General features: G+C 51.3%; 1 protein-coding gene across 2 annotated transcripts in view; it reads right to left on the bottom strand.

Moving 5' to 3' along the window:
- The window catches only part of SPECC1L (sperm antigen with calponin homology and coiled-coil domains 1 like), an 86,139-nt gene extending 64,579 nt beyond the window's left edge, over window positions 1-21,560 (bottom strand). Inside the window, exon 1 of one of the 2 annotated variants that reach the window (XM_043901160.1) lies at window positions 21,378-21,560. The gene's annotated coding sequence lies outside the window, so the exon portion shown is untranslated. Of the gene's footprint in view, window positions 1-19,974; window positions 20,257-21,377 lie in introns of those variants that run through there. The other variant, XM_043901161.1, reaches the window with a different exon arrangement.
- Between the last annotated feature and the right edge of the window lie 652 nt (window positions 21,561-22,212).

Here is a 22,212-nt window from a genome sequence, read left to right as displayed (position 1 = left end):
AATGCGGTCTATCCATCCGGTTACCTATTTATTACTTGGGTATAACAGGCACAACATGCATGAGCCTTGAAAACACTGTACCAGATAAAAGCAGCCAGACCCAAATGAACATGTACTCCATGACTCCCACTTAAACAAATTTTCCAGAAAAACCCAACCCAGAGGCAGAAAGCCGTACAGAGGCTGCCTAGGGCTGGGAGACAGAGCACTAAGTGCTAATGGACATAGGCTTCTCTTCGGGATGAAACATTCTAAACTTGCCTTGTGGTGGTGGTGACCCTGTGAATGTACTAAAAACCACTGAATTCACATCGTTTTCTGGCTGCTCTGTGAGGCTTCCAGGATCTCAGTTCCCCAGCTCAGGGTTTGACCTCGGGCCCTCGGCAGTGAAAGCATGCGGTTCTAAACGCTGAATCGCCAGATAATTCCTAAACTTCACATTTTAGTGGGTGAGCTGTGTGGCACGTGCATTACTTCTGAATACTGCTATTCTGTAGGAAAACCAATGACATCAAACCAGAGCTTCTGGAAAGCAGACGCCGGTGCTGGAAAGCCTGACAAGATAAAGCGGAGGACGGCGGCTGTGCAGGCGTCCGAGGTGACAGAGCGCAGCAGCAGCTTTCCGCGTGCTGCGACGCGGGCCGGCCCGGGAGACTGACAGCGCGGAGTCCAGGGTGCTCTCTCGGACCAGTGGTTCTCACCACCGGACCCGGATCCCCTCTCTCTAACAAATATGTAAGCACACCTTTACTACTGAAATGAAATCCAAAGATATCCTCTTTATGACACACATTCTTTCTAAAAATGTCTACATAATGTGCCAACAACATGAAAATGATTTACAATAAAACACACGTGAATTTCGACAAATAACTGTTCAAGCAAGACTATACTAGGAATTAAACAGTCAGACACCCACAGCTCTGAGCTGAATCACTATGACAGGTACAGACAGTCCTGACTTGGGCACAAGGTCCTGGCAACTCAGGTACACGCCATCTCCCATGAATGCTCCCAATAATGTGGTTTTCTGAAAGGGGAACCACACTTCTGGGATATAGCTAATCTTCTGTCAACTTAAGCCATGGGGCACCCAGACATTTTGCCGAAGAGTATTGTGGGTGTGAGGGCATTTCTGATTGAGATCAATAATTGAATTCACCGGGTAGGTGAAGCTTACTGTTCTCCTTAATGTCGGTGGGCCTTACCCAACTAAGGGAAGACATAAATAGAACAAAAAGGCTGGAGTCCGATGGAACTCTTCCCTGCTGGCTTGAGGTGGGATGTTGGTGTTTTCTGCTACCAACTCTCTGGGGGGCCCAGCCTGCCAACTGCAGGCCTTGGGACGACTCAGCCCCGCAGCTGCAGAAGCCAACCCCTTTTAACAAGGCTGCTGCTGTCCTACTGGTTCTCCCCGCTGCTGGTGCTGGCTCTGTCACTAAGTCCTGTCCAACTTGTGCGACCCCATGCACAGAGGAGCCTGACAGGGGGATTCTCCAGGCAAGAATGTTGGAGTGGGTTGCCATTTCCTTCTCCATCTCTCTCCGGAGAACCCTAACATACTTCAAAAAGCGGAGAACAATTTCCCGTCAGTGTCTACAGTAATTGCAATCCTGGAAAATTCCACATATATCCAAAAAATATATTTTAAAAAAATTTTCTTTGATGCAATAAGATTCTAGACTCAGTCATGAGTTTGTTTTTTTCTATCCCCATGAATAATTTAGCAAGATATTCCCAAGTTTCTCAGGTCTCAGGAGGAGTTTTTATATTGCGGGACTGTCAATTCATTACATCTACAACTCCAGGGCCCCCATCTGTAAAATGTCAACAGTGTCCACCAACTGCTGAGACAAGTCAGGGGGAAAAAACGGCCAAAATTTTCTAAAATGACCCCTATTAAGGGCAAGGATGCTCCAAAACAGGCTGACCAGAGACCCTGGCCCTCTGCACCAGGCTAAGGAGTGGGGACTGCTGGCCAGGAGCCTGGGTCTGGGGTAGCGGCCAGGCGACTGTGAGGTCCACACACATGCAGCACCCCCACACACACAGACACACACACGCAGCACCCCCACACACACGCAGCACCCCCCCACACACGCAGCACCCCCACACACGCAGCACCTCCACACACAGACACACACACACGCAGCACCCCGCCAGGGCCCGAGAGCCACGCACAGACCAGGCACCTCCCCGCACAGGGTGTCACCAGCTCCAGCCCAGAGAAGTCAAGTGTGGGGGATAAGCACCTGTCCTCACAGAACAGGATGGATGCTGGGTCTCTGCATGCGCTCAGGACAAGCTCAAATAACAATAATCCACGGGGTGTGTCACTTGTATTTCTCCAGTACTGTTTCTTAAAATAGCAAACATCTCTTATAAACAAAAACATCAAAATACGTGCACTGCCCCCACCCGGGAAGACACAGACGCCCCGAGCCCCCACGGGCAGGCCCCACGCCCGGCACCGCCCCTGAGGCCCAGAGGCAGGGCGGACAGGGTGACTCCCCGGGCCAGCCGTTCTCAGTGACAGCATTCCCGTCCAAAGCCCGCACCCTGCCCACCAATCCACACGGCCTCCATGGCAACCACACACAGTGCTTCCTCAGAAACGGGCAACTTTGATCTTAGCGAAGATTGTGCAAGAGATGAATAAAACGTAACAACCTAAAATTACACCCTCAATCTGCCTGTCTAGACTTATCTACTTGTCCTAGGGGTCAGTACTGGTACCCTTGACCCATCTTTTTCATTTTGAAGGTGTAATTAATTACTACGTTATTTAATATAAAAGCTACCTTTCGGAGAGATTTTAGAAAACTTAGTACCAGGTGCAAATCAGTATGTATTATGTTACAACTGTAAACGTAAAAAACTTAGCCATGATCCTATTAATCTGTAGAGACTTTTTCATTTAAAAGAATTCTTTGCTAGGCAAGGGCAGAGGTACAACTGCTCCCGTTTACAGAAAGGAGCCCGCACTCAGCCTGGGTGGCCAGACCTCTCACCAGGATGTCCCCGGACAGGACTGACCGCTCCAGGAGCCCGGCCTAAAGCTAATTACACATCCCCAGGCACACAGGAAGTGGGCGTGTCCTCTACAGGTACCAGGAATCAGCAAAGGAAAACAAAGGGCGCCCCCGCCCTCCACGAGCGGCAGATCAAACACCACTTGAAAGTCAAACCACGGCTCTTAAAAACGGAAAGTATCCTGCAGGCCACTCCTAGGAAAGCCCACATGCAGCGTCCCCGGCCCCCGCAGAACTCGGAGGGCGCTGAGCACTGAGGCAGGAGGCAAGGCACTGCTTCCTCCACAGGCACTGAACACACGTGTTCTGTGCCAAGACGGGCCCAACACAGCTCTCTGGGCAGGGTCGCGGTCCGTGGTCCGGGTGCGGGCTGGAGAAGAATTTCCAGCCATGAGACACAGGGAGAGGGAATTAGAGTTTGTTAGAGTGGGAGATGCTGTTGATCGGCAGGCCAGCTCAAGGGAGAGCCGACGCTGACAGGGGTCCTCAGTGCACTTCCGCACCCGGCCACAGGGAGCGGGACACGGGTCCTGCGGGCCATTTGCTGATCGGACGAGGCGTGTACACTGGGGGGGCGGTGTACACTGGGAGGGCAGACGCCTTCTCCCTGGGGGGCAGGAGGGGAGCCAGGCGATACTGCTCCATGAATAGTTACAACATGGCAGAGGGAAGGACAATAAGGGTCTGGTTTTTCTGTCCCTGCATTCCAAGACCCTCCTTGGTTTATCTGCTCTTTCCTTGGGCCACCACAGGACGCAAGTGAAACAAGGCATAAACAAACACACGGGCATCCTAAGCTGATTAAGACACAAACACCTACTTCTCCCTGGTGGCTCGACCATAAAGCGTCTGCCTACAATGTGGGAGACCGGGGTTCAATCCCAGGGTCGGGAAGCTCCCCTGGAGAAGGAAATGGCAACCCACTCCAGTATTCTGGCCTGGGAAATCCCATGGACGGAGGAGCCTGGTGGGCTACATCCATGGAGTCACAAAGAGGCGGACACAACTTCACTTTCACCTACTTTTCAGGTGCCCACAGTCCGGGGGAAGAATGAGGTGCCCAAGTGAACAGGTGCCCACCCTTTACAAATCCCACTGAAAGCCTGAGGTCTGTACATGCGCAGACGCGGCTGGAGCAGGGAGGGAGGGGCAGGGCAGAGGTGGCGGCCGCATGGCCCCTGCAGACCTGAGTCTGCTCAGAACAGAGAAGGGGGCTGAGGGCTGAGGCGGCGCCGCCCTGATCGTGGTCCTTCCGACAGAAACCTGGGGCCGCGCGGGGCAGGCCGAAGGGCACACGGACGGGCTCGGGGAGAGGGGCTGGAAGGGCCTCGCCACCCCCGGAGCACCGTTCCTCCGCCCGAATCCGAGCTCCACACTCAGAAGCGCCCTCAGCCCACAGCTCGCCCGGACCTAAGGGCCGGCTCGCACTTCCCTCATGGGCTGGCTGCACCCCCACCTCCCAGACGCTAGAGGACCCGGTCTGCAAGCAGAGTCTGGCCTGCTCCTACCTGCTTGGCCAGGAGCTACGAGAGGCTCAGGCTCAGTTCACGGTCACCTAATACTACAAGGTCCTGTCACACAAACTCCTGCGAAGTTGCTTTCCTTTTTTCCCTGATAACATTTTATTGTGAGTCTTTCCAAACACAGACACTGAAGGAACTGCATAGTAAACACCCCACATTCTCCTTTTCGCAGCTGTGTGACTGATATTCTCAGAAAGATTCATACTTGTTTCTGTTACAACTATCATTTGGTCAAATTCAGCCGAAGGTCCAGCCTTTGAGATGTTCTGAAATTCTGACTTTGACTTGAAACCCATTAGTTCTCCTTGTAAAAAGTGCTGTTTTCAATCTAAGTAATTTGTCCAATCAGGATCCTCACCTAAAATAAAAGGAGGCTCAATTTTAAGGAATCTCCACGGTTATCTCCTGACTCCAAAACCCTTCTAATTTAATGCAATTCTCCCAACTGATGAGGCTGTTACAGGTAGAGATCACAGACCCCACCCCAGGCCTCAAAAGAGCACACAGCACTGGACTTCGAGCTGGGTTCACACTCCGGCTGTTTCCTCTCCTATAAAGAGTTGATAAAACCTAATTTACAGAGTTACTATACAAAAGAACACGTGCAGACCAACAAAGAGAACAAAAATCCCACCATACTTGTTCTAGACGTTATTTCACCAGGGCTCAAAGGTCAGAAAAGTGTAGCAAGAACCCAGGATCGGGGACGGCAATTTTTCTCAGTGATTCAGAAACTCCACCCTCCCCAACCATCCACCCATAGAAAACACACTAACCGAGTTTCAGAAATAATGCCCAAAGGACCGGAAGAACTTACCGTAACTGTCATTGTACTGCATCAGGAAGGCTCCTCCCTGAGAGGACTGTCCAGCAAACCACTGGGGAGCTCTGCGGCCGTCCCTGGCGAGAAGCGCCGCCAGGCCCCAGCACAGCGCCCGACAGGAGCCCGCGTGGGGCCTCCCGCGGGGAGCCACACCAGGACCCCGGCCCCTCACCCCTGCTCCCCTTGAGCGCCTCTATGCACCTCCTAGTCCCCTCCGCGCAGAACCATGCTCCTGTTACACTCGGTGCACCGGTATTCACAGCTACTTAAACGGAACTGGGGGGACCGCCCTGTGGTCCAGAGGGTAAGACGCTGCACTGTTACTGCAGGGGGCCTGGTTGGTCCTTGGTTGGGGGAACTAAGATCTCACAGGCTGCATGGCTCAGTAAAGAAAAATGGAATTGTTACTTAATTGACAGTTTCTATTGATTTCTTTACTTAGGACACACTTCCAGGCTCGCAGCTTCCTAGTTCCCCGACCAGGGATAGAACCCATGCTCCTAGCAGCAGGAGCACGGAGTCCTGACCACTGAACCACCAGGAAGTCCCTAAAAAAGACCATTTTTTAAAATCCACTGTGTTATTTAAAAAAACAGTATTCGGAGATTTTCCTGATGGTTCAGTTGGTAAAGAATCTGTCTGTAATACAGGACACAGGAGATGTGGGTTCAATCCCTGGGTCGGGAAGACCCCTTGGAGAAGGAAATGGCAACCCACTCCAGTATTTCTGCCTGGAGGGCTACAGTCCATGGGCTCGCAAGAGTCGGACATGCCTTAGTGACCAAACCACCACCATTGGGAGACTGCCCCACCTGCAGTGTCTGATGACATCTGTATCCTGAGGCATGGAAGTCAGCCTCTCTGAAATCTCAGTTTCGTCATCCATAAAATGGGATGGTAATAATACTACCCACCAAAAAGGATTTGGGGAGGATTAAATGAAAGAATGAGCCCACAGTGCTTAGCAGGGTGGCCCACAGCAAGGATGGCACAAATGTGAGCTGCCATAATTTATAACAACACACTGCATGCCCCAACGATGACTAATGCCTTATTAAAACAAAAGCAGCAACTCAAAGGACTCTCTGTCAGAGAAACCCTTCATCAGGAATGACTAAAGATTATTTTTACTCACTACTTCATTAAATTACACACTGTGGCACACAGATGTCAACAAACAACACTTGCTTCTGGTTCTTTCCCACTGAAAACTGCATGTCAGGAAACACTGAAGGTACATGGTTGGGGGCTCCCTGGAAGGGCAATCAGGAGGCCCGGACTGAGGCCTCAGGCCCGCCTGCACAACCCTGAGAAAGGCATGCTGACTCGGAGCCTTGCTGGCAAGGCCAGGAGGATGGACCAGGAGCACTGGGAATTCAAACACTCTATCTCACAATTCATACCCTCAGAACCAGGAATCAGAACCATTAAAAAAAAAAAAAAGGAAACTGCTTTGGTGTTTAAACTACGGTGTGTGGTACTAGCTATGGTGTTTTTATGTTATATATTGATAACACTCCACCAAAATTCAAAAAAAGGTTTCAATCCAAGCAATCTAAATACATTTATCTCTCTTACTTCACAAGCTCCACATTCAAAATGTAGGAATATTAAAATTTTAAATTAAGAAAAGAGACTTAAAACACTGAGAAGGAATCACTGTCAAGGGAAAATGGAAATTTAGCAAACTAAATTGAAGACTGTGAGCAAATGTTGCTAACTGGATCAAATAACCAATTGATAAAATGATGAGTACTACAAAATCAAACAAAATGTTGAAAAGAAACTCTATTTGAAATGTTTTAATTGAATAAATCATAATGCAACAGACGTTCTATTCTGAATTCCTCAACACATACATTTTTCAAATCTTTCTTACTGTGAATTCTAACACACAACCAGAAAGGCATTATAAAAAAAATACAGACTTGGAGGGACTTCCCTGGTAGTCCAGTGGGTACGACTCCGAGGCCTCAGCAGTCGGGGCCACAGGCTCAGCAGTGCTGGGGCTCAGGATCTACGGTGCAAGCGTGTCGTGCGGGCTCAGCTGTCTCACGGCACGTGGAATCTCCTCAGACCAGGGATCAAACCCGCGTTCCCTGCGCTGGCGGGTGGATTTCGATCCACTGAGCCACCAGGGAAGTTCCTTCAAGTTCATTTGTAATAGAAGCCAAAGTTGCCACTTACTGTTACATAAGTTTGGCTTCCCAGGTGGCCCTAGTGGTAAAGAACCTGCTCGCCAAGGCAGGAGACATAAGAGATGCGGGTTTGATCCTGGGTCAGGAAGATCCTCTGGAGAAGGAAATGGCAACCCACTCCAGTATTCCTGCCTGGAGAATCCTGTGGACAGAGGAGCCGGGCGGGCTGCAGTCCACGGGGTCATAGAGAGTCGGACACGACTGAAGCGACTTGACCGGAACATTCCAGAAACCCCAGGTGTGCCGTATTGCGCTCCGCAATTTTTAAAGGTTATGTTGCTGCCGCTCAGTCGCTTCAGTCGTGTCCGACTCTTTGCAACCCCATGTTACAATAAAAATAAACATTTAAAAGACTCACAGAGAGAACAAACCAGTGATTAGCAGTGGGGAGAGGGAAGGGGAAGGGGAGAGAAAATGAAATTTTCTCATTTTTAAGACAGATTTTATTGCATGCTTAAAATTAGGGTGTGACCACTGACTAATGTGCACATTTAATAAGGTGTTCTCCCTGCTCCCGGAAACCAGTGATGCAAACTCTGGCCCTAAGGAAAGGCGGCCTTCCGACGGACCTCTCCTCCACCTCCACCGCTGAGCCCAAGTGTGTGCTCCCCTCCAAACGCTCTCCTGGCCACAGAGGAAGGGAAAGGAAAAAACAGCCCCTCTCCCATTTCCACCCCCGCCCCTCACAGCCACCTCCTCTCTGCCTGGCCACGCTGGCGGGGAGGGGTCTGGGGGGCGAATCCACAGGACCACATACCCAAGTGGACGCTGAAGTCAGCCAGAAGGGGGTGATGGCAAGCAGGGCCAACACAGCTCCACGGGGAAGGCTGGAGAGAAGTCAGATGCCACTGGAATGGGATAAAAGGTTGAGTAGGAGACAAGGATGAAGAACATTTCAGAAATGCGGCTTTGCGAAGGGCAGAGAGTCAGACAGTAACGAGGCGGGTGAGACGCTTTGCTGCTGCTGCTGTTTAAAGCCCAGAGCAGGCTGCCGGGGGAGGGCTGTGCTGCCCAGACCAGCACATTTGATTAGAAGCCACCCGACGTGCCTGGAGAAGAGACTGAGGCCAGGGTGATAGGTGAGCAGTCTGCCCGGAGTCTGCACACTTGTCACTAAACTCCAACCACTGACAGACGGGACACAAGAAAAAGGGAGCCAACTAACTGCCAGCAGCAAAAATCCCAAAGTGCGAGTCTGTTTCCCTTCTCTCTGGTCACAGAAAACGTCACTCATACTGATTCATGATTTCTGTTATTCTGCAGGGTTTAACACAAGGAATATCTGGAAACTAGATGCTCCCTGCATTTTTTCAAACTTAGAACTGTAAGTCTTCTCCTTCTCACTGCTTTGCAAAGAATAACAAAAACAAAAAACAAACAAACCCTAACCTTATACTAAGACCTCTTCAGATCCATTTCTGGAGACCTTCTCTTTTTTTAATACAAGCTGCTAAAAGACCGTTAAACTACTGCCAATACTTAACATTCCAGATAAGTGACAAGGCTGGAAAAAGACAGCCTAAAAGAATTTCTGGCTATAGTACACAAATGATTTCTCCAGATTTAGTCCAAAACAAATCAGTTCCCAAAGTTCAAACAGCCAGAATGCAAGAAATTTTGAGTCTCCTTTCCCCGCTCAGCCAAGGTTTTTGAATATTTACAAAAAGAAAATGTTTATTCATGACCCTTTCAAACCATGGCTTTAAGCTCAGATTTTTGGCAGGCAGTTACAAAATTGCACAATACTGTATTCATAAAATGAACTGTCGGCCATACTTTTAATTAGAAATACCAATTCGATATATTTGAACATTTTTAACTCTGAAATAAAGAAACTTTTTTTTTGTAATTCGCTAATTATGCACTAATTATTATTCACTAATAATATTAGTATTATACTCATTTTTGTAATTCACTAATAATTAAATGTAACAATATAATAAATCCCTTTAAAAAAAGCTAAAGATTTTATATTTGAGAAATGTTTTGCCAATGGCACAAAGAAAGTCTTTCCAAATTAAGTTAAAATAGATTAAAACTTGAGTTCAGTTTAATGAAAACGAAATCTTTTTTCAGCACGTGTTTCACTGATTAGATAAAATGAAGATTCATAGGAAACAGAAAGGATCGCTTTTTCTTTGTCCAGGGAGGATGCGGCAGTGCTCACCATGTGGGCAGTCCCGCCCCCAGGGGACATGCAGCGCTGTCAGGAGACACTGCTGGTTGTCACAGCTGGGGTGCTGCGAGAGATCCCACAATTCAAGGACACCCCTCGCCCCAAAATCAACAGCGTCAAGGCTGACAAACTGGCACGAAAAGACTGGTTTATAAACCCAGGAGGGAAGGGAGACGCTCATCTCTGTGCAGCAGACCATAAACAGGGTCTCATCTGCACAGACATCCTGTTGCGCTGAGAAAGCCAGCCCAACAGAACCGGCTGGAGGAACAGGGAACAGTTATGACACGGGCCAGCGACAGCCCTGACTTCCAACCACACTTTCTGGGAAAGGACAGCCGCTCAGAGGCGGCTCTCCCTGGTCTCCCAGAATGAGACGTGAGGAGCCCCAGGGGCTGACCTGGGCCTCCTGTGGCCTCCTCGCTCGCTGCCAGGCAGACCCACAGCCCCAGACGGACAGCGAAAAGCCACTATGGTCCAGCCCCCCGACACCTCGCCGGCGAGAGGGAAGGCAGGGACTAAACGCTGAGGGCCCACGGCCTGTGGGGACTCCACACACAGCAGGTCACCTCCCCACCCTCAAGGGAGGCGCGCAGACCTGAGCCTCCCGCAGCTGGCCGCCGAGGGCAGGGCGTGAGCAGCGCCGACCAGGCTCCCCATGACAGGCCGCCGTCAGTGTCGGCTGCGGCCGCGGTGAGACGCCGAGGCCCGGCCCCCACGACAGGCCGTGCCCACCGCTCCTGCCAGCCCTGTTCCAGCTTCTCCTACGCCAGGAGAGCAGCGCAGCCTGGAGAGCCCCATGCGCCCCGGCACTCCACGCCACAGCCGCCTCGCTGGTGGGACAGCCCCTCGGGGCGTGCCCACTCCCCCGCACACCTCAGGCCCAAGCCCGCCCGGGGTCACCCACCCAGGCCGCGGCCACGCTGCCTCCCTGCCCTGAGCCCCGTCCTCCCGCCTGAGACGCCGCCTCCAGCGCTGGGACCACAGCACACCTCACTGCCCGCCGGCCCGGCAACCTTCGGGACGCACTTGGACTAAAAAGTATTCGCTCTTCACCCGCAATCTAAGTGCGGTTGGTGTCCTGGAGCTCGCCTGGCCACCCGGAGCCAGGCACACAGGCTCGCCAGCAGGGAGGGAGGCGCCGTCAGCCAGCCTCCACAGGGCTCCAGACCCAGAGTCCGAGGCCCCGCGCCAGGGCCCTCCAAGGCCCTGCAACCAGGCCCAGGGCTGGGCCCAGCACCCGCTTCGCACACCGCCCCCCACTAGCCCGTTATTCCCCCAAGTCCCAGGTCTGCCAGGTGAGAAGTCCCCCTCCTTGGAAACAGTCTCCGAGGACAGGTGCAGCTCAGAGGACCCGGACAGCAGGAAGGCTCGCCTTCGGGCACCGTCAACACGAGGGCAGCGTGGGCAGGCTTCTCCCGGCCCCACAAACGAGGCGAGGCAGAGCCAGTGCCAAGCGCATCTTGTACGGACCACAGAGACAGGGGAACCGAATATCCGAGAGACGGAATCGAAGCCAGGACCTGAGGGGCCCGACCCGCCGCTGGAAGGACCTGTGTGGCAGCGGAAATCCTGGAAGCACTCTCCAGACCCCCGTGACACTGGGCACGGCCCCTCACCACGTCCTGCAACCGCGTGAAGGACTCTGCTCGGGTGCTCATCAGCGGCAGGATGAGGAGGCGAGAGGGAAAGAGAGGAAAGCCGAGGCAAGCACTTCCTTCTGAGATCCAAATGCCACGGCGCATACTTCCTTGTGGGACGCTGAGCCGCACCATATACCTCAATCCACCGACCGCCATTGCCTTTACTGCCTGAGTGATGACTACACGCCAAACACCAAATTCAATCACGTATCAGAAATTCAATGCGACACAAGCAATCGCGTTTCAAGAAAACAGAACATGTGAAACGAATCTTTCTTCCTGATACGTCATTCTAATTCTTAACAAGTAAAACTTGAGAACGTTACCTGATTTAGCAGACTCTGGGCTACTAGTAACAGACATCAGGGATAAGAGACATCCTTACAAAGGGCACAGCAGCTCACCCCAAACTCAAGTTGATGGGAGGGTCTTCGGATTCTATTCCTTCAAAACTATTTCTTAGATTCAAAACATTACCCCCAGATGACCAAATCCTGTCTCTGAAAACGTTGCGCATCTAACCTGATTTACTGTAAATGAGTAATGTAACTACTTCAGCTTTAAGAAACAATCACCCCTTCTAAGGACTTCAGGACACAAAGGAAACAGGTCTCTATGAGAGAGACGGCACCCTCGTGGAGAGCGCTCGGACCGCTCAGGCTCACGGGCAGCCCCCCCGCATGCTGGCTGCACGACTCTGGACACAGTACTCATGTCCAGGAGCCGGTTCTCGCACCTCTGGGTGGAGGCCGCGAGTCCCGCCAAACGGGGCCCTGCAGACTTCCTCCCTGCCCCACAGAGGCGAATCCCCTCATCCTGACTGCTTACTTCCTCTTTCCAAACAGCCTTTTTCAAACTTCAAAAGGTCCAGAAGGCAGGAAGAGCACTAGTGAGTGCAAGTTATCCAGCAACAGATTCTGAGGCGGCTAGAAATCAGCGAGGCCCCCACGCCAACTGCATGGCCGGGCCCGCCCCTCAGCAGAGGCTCCCGCCCGCGTGGGGCTGGGCTGGGAGGTCACCGGCAGACACAGGTGAACCGGGTCTTCTCGCACTAAGCTGGGTTAGTGAGACCCTCAGACAGGCACCGCGCTCCAGCTCTTGGGGCCCCCAGGGAACAGTGGGGGAGCGTCACAGGGAGCTTTTCGCAAGGGAGTTCGCCGGGCTCACTTTCTCACTGGCCTCTTTCCTGAGGGACTCTCCTTTTCAGGGCAGCCACCCATCCATCCATTCCAGCCTCAGTCGCCTGAAACGTCCCTGGTTCGCTTCTGACGACGCAGCAGAGCAAACGTGTCTAAGCTCCAGGCTCCTGACAACAGGGTAGATAAAAGACAAAACAGAAACTGCTGTGCAAAAATTAACCAGCTCCTTGACAGGTGACAGGCCTTTCCCCCTTGAGCTCACTGCGCTCTGAAGCTTCACCTGCAAAGCAGTTCAGGGATGGAGAAGCCTTCTCGGAAGTCACTCTGTGGCCTTGATACAGACGCGGCCGTGGCTGACCACCCTCTCCCCACCCGCAGGATGCCCTGGCCAGACAAACACAGTGCCCACGCCATCGGCAATCACATGCGACGAGGAGTGAAACAGCACAGGGACCTTGGGGGGTCAGCTCTGAGGATGATAAACCCTGGGTGAGAAAGGAAACCCTGCGTTAGCCGTTCAGCAGAGACTCTCATACAATAAATCCCCTGCCTTCAATTTTTATTTCCAGCTTAAAAAAAAAAAATCCCTACAGAAACAGCATTGGAGAAAAAATGATAAATTCCAAAGCCATACCTGTCACTTTACTTAAAACATGGAAGGAGTGAAGACAGACTGCATACGTGAGAAAAATGAACCGAAGTCATCAGTAACTACTATCAGATGACCATCCCGTATTTAAGACTTGCCTCTGAGGGGCTTCAGGGAGAAGAGGTGCGAGGCTCGGAAGAGGAGACGGGGCCCCGGCAAGTGCTCAGCAGAGGAAGCGGGCAGAGGGGGGCGGGGCGGACCTGTGAGGCCGGGGCACCGCGCTCGGCCCCCTGCCCGCCGTCCTGCCACACCCGGCGGCCTTGGTCACCAGGTGGCCCTGCAGTTCTCGGGCAGGTTCTCACACGTGGAGCCGCACGTCAGCGCGGCTGTGACCACCATTTACTAGGGGACCTGCCAAAGCAGCACAAGATAAATCCAGTCCTCCTTCCTGGAGGACTTCCCGAAAGCTCTTCAGACAATTCAATCACACGGAAAACAATGCCCGACCCCGTCTTCTCTTCTCCAGGCCGAATGGCACTTCGGCTCCTTCACCACACGGCAGACGCACTCCAGTGGAGCAGCAGCGGATCACTGAAAAGAACACAGGAGACCTGGGCTCAAAGTCAAGGGTGGCCCTGGCTAACTCTGTGTTCTCAGCCTCATCTGTGAAATAAGGAAAGTAAGTCATGCTAACTACTGTGAAATGTGTTGTGAGAGGACCCTGTATGATGAAAGGGACCCGTGAAATGTAGGGCTTTTCAACCATGCTGCCATGCAGGCTCACTAGGTTTCACAGTACTAATAACCCAAACCTCATAAATCGTATGAACCGAATTAGCTTCATAAACAAAGTGCTGGAACCCAGCCCCACTGAGCACATGTGTGGTGGGGGTGTGAGGAGAGCAAGCAGCAGAACCAGGGGAGAGGAGACCCCTGCCCAGAGAGACAGCGCCCCCGCTGGTATTTATGTTATACTAGACCTTCAGAAATGTTACTTCAACATAAACTTGCAGGCCGCGTTTTGATGCTTTTTCAAAACACAAGGCACATTAGTAACTGAACTGCCCCCAAAAACTTCTGCGGGATAATATTTTATTCCTTAGAGTGACATTCTGATTACTCAACAGATGACCAGCATCCCATGATGACGGAGCTGGCCTGTCACCTGGATGGGTAACATGAAGGGTGAGTAACTGCATCTAAATGTGCATTTCTAACTTCATTTCAAAGTAAAATTAAAAAAAAACAAATCAAAACATTTATTTTAACCGGGTAACCCTTAGAGCCAACACAGAAGGATCAGTGCAGGCCCAGCTAGGCTGCATGTCAATACAAAGCTGCCCTCGCTGGAGGGAACGCCCTCAGGCCTAACCATTTCAGATGATCCAAACTGTTTTCCCTAGGCTTCACCTTGAGTAATTTAAAGTAGCTTTACTGGAGGGACAGCCTCAATAATTCAAAGGGCAACATAACAAATACAGAAAGTCCAGGAAGAAAACAAGACTGCGCTGGAGGTTCTGCCATGTCCCCCAAAAGTCCTCTCAGCGGCACCCATCAGAAAGCGCCCCACACCCTTCACCTGGTTCCTGGGGAGGGGTGTCTATCACTCGGCACCAGAGGTTCAGTTCAGTCGCTCAGTCGTGTCCAACTCTTTTGACCCCATGGACTGCAGCACGCCAGGTTTCCCTGTCCATCACCAACTCTCAGAGTTTGCTCAAACTCATGTCTGTAGAGTCGGTGATGCCATCCAACCACCTCATCCTCTGTCATCCCCTTCTCCTCCCGCCTTCAATCTTTCCAGCATCAGGGTCTTTTCCAAAGTATTGGAGTACGAGGACTTGGATGCAATTCATAAATGTGCTAACTCGTCACCAACGACTCCAACACCAACTGACTCGTCTGTTGACCTCTCAGATCTCCACAACCACATTAACCAGTTAGGTCTTTTATTTATTTTTTCCTATTTTTTATTTTACGAAAATGTTTCTACCTTCTCCTTAAAGTAACCTGCAACAACATTTAGGGCCATCTAGCCATATGCGCTCCTCCGAAAGCTGTCAGACTCAGACTGCCCTGGTAAAACCCTAGGCTGTGCTACCTGTCATTTCTTGATGTCCCACCCGCACCCCTACTAGAAAGTAAACTCTAAGAACACAGGGCATCTTGTTTTATTGCCTCCGAGCCTAAATCGGTGCCTGATACATAGCAGCCTCTTACTTTCTGTTGAACTGAATCAATACACAGTATATTTGCACTATGGAATATTATCATAATGAGTCAGAATGGTACGAGCTGATTTGAAAGAATTTTCCGGAAGTATCGAGTGGGTGAGAAAAACAAAAAGCAGAAGGACCAAAAACGCCCCATGTTTTTCAAAGCATCCCCTGAACGCCCATACACCGATTAGGAAGTGGGGAACGGAGAGCGTGGCGTGGGATGGGGGGGCGGTGCACAGAGCGGCTGTGGAGAACAGCTGGTGGTGACTCCACAGGCTTAACGTCGCTACGACAGGGCCCAGCGACCCCACTCCTAGGTACACATCTAAGACCACAGAATACGCCTGTCCACACAGAACTTTGTACACGGAGGTTCACAGCAGCATAATCCGTAACAGCCAAAAGCGGAATAAACCAGGGACTGCCCTGGTGATCCAGCGGTTAAGACTCTGAGCTGCCAGTGCAGGGGGTGCAAGTTCCACCCTCGGCTGGGGAACTAAGCCTGCAAACCTCGAAGTGCAGCCAAAAAATAAAAATAAAACTGAAGGAGGCAGGGTTGAAAAACCCAGCAGATGATGTATCACACTAGACAAAGCGCACCTGAGGAAGCGGAATGACGTGATGGGGTCTGCAGAAAACGCCGACGCCAGAGAGAGGGAGGAACAAGAAGCCGGGACAGAAGATTAAGACTGACCTGAACCCTGGGATTCCCTGGCATCCAGGGGTCGGACTTGGTGCTTTTACTGCTGGGGGCCCAAGTTCAATCTGTGGTCAGGGGACTAAGATCTGGCAAGCTGTGAGGCCAAGGAAAGACTGAGACAAACCCATCAAGGTTTTTTTGTTCGTTTTTTGTTTTTAAAAAGAAGGTATGCAAGGAGAAAACTCAGTATCTCCTGCTCAAGAACTCTTGGGCCTGGTGAGCACAACCATGACCAGGAGACGCCTCCGGGGAAAGAAAGGAGTGGGACTCGGGACACTGGCGTCTCCTGCGCCGGAGAAGAGGGGTCCTTCATGGGAGAAAGGAGTCCAGTTGTGGCTGCTGGGGAAGAAAGCAGCTTTAACAAACTGCCTCAGGACTTCCCAGGGGACAAGGTGTCCCAAGAAAATGGCTGAGTTGGGACTTTATCCAAGAACACGAGAAGGGAGAGAGGAAGAAAGGGACAACTTTCATTTTAAACAAGTATTTCTTGACAAATTTTAACCCTGTTGCCAGTTTGCCTGTTTTCTAAACTTAATCATGATCTCTGTTGTGTGTTTTTTTTTTAATAAACTCAAGTTCTTTTGAAAATGAGTGTAATATGGGTTTTTTGGAGTTTTTTTTAAGAGATGAAGTATTTTTTCCCCTTTATTTTTTTTTTTTCCTTTAACATTCCTGTTTTCCCTGGCTATATGCACAAAAGACAAACTTGATATTTGATATCTTCATTTCTTAAAATTTTACCATTCATCAGATTTTTAAAAAATCACAAGGCAGAAGGAGGGGAAAGGAGACAGTATGCAAGTAAAGATGATGCCCACCTCGTTTCTGGTTGATAAAATAGACATTAGAGAGTCTCCTCTGTCAAGAAGTTAGATTTGAATTAGACACTAAAACACAATTAAATGGACTCTGCAAGTTGGTGTGCGTGGCTGGAAGGTGTCGCAGGGCTGGCAAGGCCAGTGGACCTCTCGAGGGGCAGGGGCTAAGTGAGCCCTGTCCTCGGAGGCCGGGCCTGAGGGTCTCTGCGCCCTGCTCTGTGTCAGACACCGGGGACCAAACCCTAAGGCGAGGGGGCTGGACAGGCCTGCAGAAGACAGGGCAAGGGAGGCCCTGCAGGCAGAGGACTCTGAGCAGAGTTCTGAAGGACGAGGTTAAGGAAGAGCATTCCAGCAGGAGATGGGGAAAGCCTCAGGGACCAAGAGCTCACCAAGGCTCTGGAGGGGATGCCTAAAGAGACGCGGGGCCAGGGCTATAGGGGCAGATCTGATTGTGAATACCGGCGGGGGGGAGGGGGGGTCATTGAAGGATTTTAAATTGTGCCAGAGGAGGGTCAGTAACTTTGAGCAGATTAACATTTTAGAAAGACAGGCAGGAGCAAACCTCAGGATTTAACCAAAGAAGTAAAGACAGGACGACAATGAGGATGTGAGGAAAGGTCAGGAAAAACACCTCTGCCCTCTTTTCTTGTGGACAAATGTCCTGTACAGAGTTCCTGCGTTCTCCCCTGAAACTGGAGCACTCAGAGGTGAGTGAGAGCAGTCTGTCCTCCAAGGCAAAAATGAGTATTTCAAGAATTAGGGATTATAATATTTTGAGACACTTTAAAAATCCATGTCTGATACACATTATACATTGCAGTTTTGTAAGTACAAACAAAATTTACAGTAACTAAATCTGTTAAGAGTTTTTAAATCTTTAAAAATTTTTAAGATTTCATGGACACAAAGGTCATCTGTTACACATCCACTTTAAAACAGATGGAGCCAGCCACTTCTCCCATCAGCATAGCCTAATTTCTTGATGGTCATGGTGTTTCACAGCAAAAGACTGGGGCCACAATACTGAAAGATTTCCCAGCTGACAGCGAATCCCCACAGGGGTTCTTTACCTCAGCAGCCAGTCTATTCAATACTAACAATTCCAACCACCAGGAGGAATTCCCCTGCCTGGGCTTACACACACACACACACACACACACACACACACACACACACACACACACACACACACACACACACACACACACACACACACACACACACACACACACACACACACACACACCCCTAACCCTGGGCTTACACACACACACACACACACACACACACACACACACACACACACACACACACACCCCTAACCCTGGGCTTACACACACACACACACACACACACACACACACACACACACACACACACACACACACACACACACACACACACCCCTAACCCTGGGCTTACACACACACACACACACACACACACACACACCCTAACCCTGGGCTTACACACACACACACACACACACACACACACACACACCCCTAACCCTGGGCTTACACACACACACACACACACACACACACACACACACCCTAACCCTGGGCTTACACACACACACACACACACACACACACCCCTAACCCTGGGCTTACACACACACACACACACACACACACACCCCTAACCCTGGGCTTACACACACACACACACACACACCCCTAACCCTGGGCTTACACACACACACACACCCCTAACCGTGGGCTTACACACACACACACACACACACACCCCTAACCCTGGGCTTACACACACACACACCCCTAACCCTGGGCTTACACACACACACACACACACATACATCCTGACATTTTATATCTGGTAGAAAGGGTGATCAGAAGAGAAGTATCTTTACTACATGACAGAGCCTCCTTGGTTGCCTGTGGCTTGTGACAAATGAATTACCACAAAGTAAACTCATATCTACTATTTTTGTTTTTTTTTTCTATCTACTCTTAAAAAGTAATCTATGTTTTAATCTTCTTAGCCGCAAAAGCCCCAGGAACTTTTTCCTAAACTCCCTTACTGCAATAGCAAAACAATAGATTCTAGGTTCTCTTTTTTTCTAAAAATATCTTATTGTGATAAGGGAACAAACCTCGTAGATGCCATTTACAATCCCATATACCAACATTTACTATCACCATCATATCATAAAAGATGCTTTAACATCAAGAAAATGACATTTTTAGAAAGAACAGCCTTTTAGTTGAATAAATTTAGTTTTACAAAAAACTCTCTATACTGTCCTTGTTAAATACACTGAAGCCCACTCAACACTTCGTTTCACAGCCTGACCAAGAGTTTCTGAGGTTTGTTCACACCAACTTTATGACACCACCTCTCCAATCTTTAAGGAAGGACCCACAATGTCATGGAATTGGTGAGAAGGCCCAGTTCTACCTCTGGCTGAAGAGGATTAAGTAGGCAAGGAGCCACTGAACATTAAAACTGACACCTCAAGCAGAGTCCTTCCATCTCCACTTCCAAACCCCACCTTTACAGATGGGGAAACAAAGCCCAGAAAGGAAAACTGACCAGCCCAAAGCCACAAAGAGAGTTTATCTTGCCTCCTGACACCTTGTCACTTTCCCTCTACTGCATCGTAACTATGCATAAGTGAGCCACGTGATTTAAATCTGTATATGGTTATACACCAAGTCTTAATGTATTTTGAAACCCAACCCTGATAATTATTTTGAACCAAAGCAGTATTATCATCTGAGTCATCTGAAATACGGGCTTCCCAGGTGGCACTAGTAGTAAAGAATCCTCTTGCCTATGTGGGGGACGGGGGTTCTATTCCTGGGTCGCGAAGACCCCCTGGAGTAGGAAATGGCAACCCACACCAGTATTCTTGCCCGGAAAATTCCACGGACAGAGGAGCCTGGCGGGCTACAGTCCACCAGTTGTGAAGAGTCAGACACAACTGAGCACGCACACATGCATCTGAAATACAAGAGGAACTGGGTCGAGTCAGCTATAAAGAGAACCTCTGCCTCAGAGAAATCCCATCTCAAGAGGACTCAACAGCAGATACACACCCCCAAATCCCAAAAGTTAAGTTTAAAATAGAAATTCTGATACAGGCCTCACCTTAACCACAACCGCTGTAATCACTTCCCACTCACTATGATGCAGAACTGGACACTCAGGTATCTGGACTGTTGCCACGGTGCGCAGTGATAAAGCTCTACCACGGCACAATATTCAGTCTTACCGAAAATGAAGGTCAAGAAAATCCCTACATACCTAGAATGTGCACAGGCAATTAAAGAGCGTCCACCAGCTGTCTCCAGTTGAGTCTTTAAAGACTGCTTGGAGTGCAGTCTTTAAAGGAGGAAAGGAGACATCTTCGCAGAGGAAAAAAAATTAGTGGACCAGCTATCTCTTTATAGGAAAAAAAAAATCTTACCCAGGTTAATACCCTACTTCTCACACCGTACACTCTTCATCGATGTCTTTACTTAATAAGCTATCCATAAGGTACTGAGGTCTGCTGGTATCTACCAAAACCCCAGGCTCTGATTTCATGTCAAGATGCAGCTCCGGGGGTGACAGCAAACGTTATCTGTAGTTTCTTGCATCTCTTGAAAATTTATGAAACATTATCAATGTCTGGAGATGCTTTAAAAAAAAAACAAAACAAAACAAAACAAAAAACAGACATTTCCCCCATAATCGATACAGGACGACGAATTTATGGTCATTTTCCTCGGGTCCTCGCGTGCTTGCCGGCGAATTACCAAGGGCATCGGCAAACCCAGATTCACTTGCGTTTGACTGATCACAGACATTCTTCCTTGGTTTTGTTAAGCAGGCCGAAACTATGTGGACACTGATTTCTTTTTCCCAAGTCATCTATCTCAAAGGGAGCTGCCCAGAGACCAACTCTGATGTCTCAAGCGTTAACCACTGAAGCCATACAATGACCGGACTGCGGGAAATGCAAAGATTTCCTCGGCAACAACACAAGAGTGTTCACCTTCAACCTGAAGCAATGATCCGGGTATGGAGAATTAAGGACCCTCCGTCCGCCCCGGGCTGACCCCGCCAGCAGAGAGCCGGGCGCAGGTGGGGGTGGAGGGACGGGGGCGCGCGGCCGGCGGAAGCGGAGCCCGCAGGAGGCCCGAGGCCAGGGAGCCAGCCGGGGGATGGGGGGCCAGAGCACCGCCGGCCAGGGGCTGTGGAGCGGTGGCCCCGGCCGCTCCTGGGGCGCGAAGGGAGGGCGCCGCCGGGCGCGCGCGCGAAGCCGGCCCTGCCCGGGGCGGCCGAGGGCGGGGGGCGAGGCTGCCAGCCAGGCGGCCTCGCGGGAGGCTCCGGGGCCCTGGAGCGGCCGGCGCAGGCGCGCGCCGGGCCGGGGGGCCCGGGAGGGGACGGCGCAGGCGCGGGCCGCCGGGGTCCGCGGGGCCGCCGGGGCCGGGCCGCGCGGGCGGCGCTGAGGCGAAGAGGCGCGCCGGCCGTGGCTCGTGCTGAGGGGGCCCGGAGCAGGCTCTTACCGCGCGCCGCCGCCGCCGCCTCGCTCGCTCGCTGGCTCCGCGGGCTGGGGCCGGGCGGCGAGCTCGCCCGGTGGCGCGGCCCGAATCCGTTGAGTCCGGCCTCAGGGCGGCAGCCAAGCCCGCGGCGCCGTCCGCCCGGCCCAGCCCGGCCCAGCCTCCCTCACGGCGCCCCCGCCCCCGGGCCCGCCTCTCGTCCGGCCCCCCCACGGCCGCCGAGGACTGCGCAGGCGCGGCGCGGGCCCCGCCCACACGCGTCGCTGCGGAGGCGCCGGCCGCGCTGCCCTGTTCACGTCCCCCCACCCGCCCCGGCCCGGAATCGCGCAGGCGCTGTACCACCCGACTGGCCTCGGGCAGGCACTGCGCATGCGTCAGGCTTCCCGCGGGCCGTCGGGGTGGTGGATGCTCCTGGCGGCTGTTCAGAGCGTGGCCGAGTGATCCATTAGCGCTCCCCTCATCCCATCCCAAGGCTTGGCTTAGCCCAGAGGTCCAGCCTTCATGCAGCACGTATCTACAGCGTGCCAGGGACAGTGCTGGGCTTGAGCTGGACAGTGGTGAGAAAAACACAGAAGCCCTGCCTTCCCGGTACTCCCCGGCGGTCTTGGAAGAGATGGGGATGCAGGTGTTAAAGTAAGCACAACATTAACCGTTCTAAGTCTAGACAATTTCTTTGTCTTCCCATATCATTTTTACGGAGTTATATTTTTGTAGAAAAGTGTTCATGTTCTCAAAACCAGTGGCGTAAAGCTGTTCACGTAATTCTCTGGTGGTTTTTATTCATATAAATCTTTGTTCCTTTTTGCTTCTGAATAAATTTCCAATACATTCACATGTTTGA

The sequence above is a fragment of the Cervus elaphus genome, chromosome 5 (assembly GCF_910594005.1).
Source record: "Cervus elaphus chromosome 5, mCerEla1.1, whole genome shotgun sequence".
Lineage (NCBI taxonomy): Eukaryota > Metazoa > Chordata > Mammalia > Artiodactyla > Cervidae > Cervus > Cervus elaphus.
The sequence above is the reverse complement of the archived record's forward strand: the minus strand, read 5'-3'. Positions and strand labels throughout refer to the sequence as shown.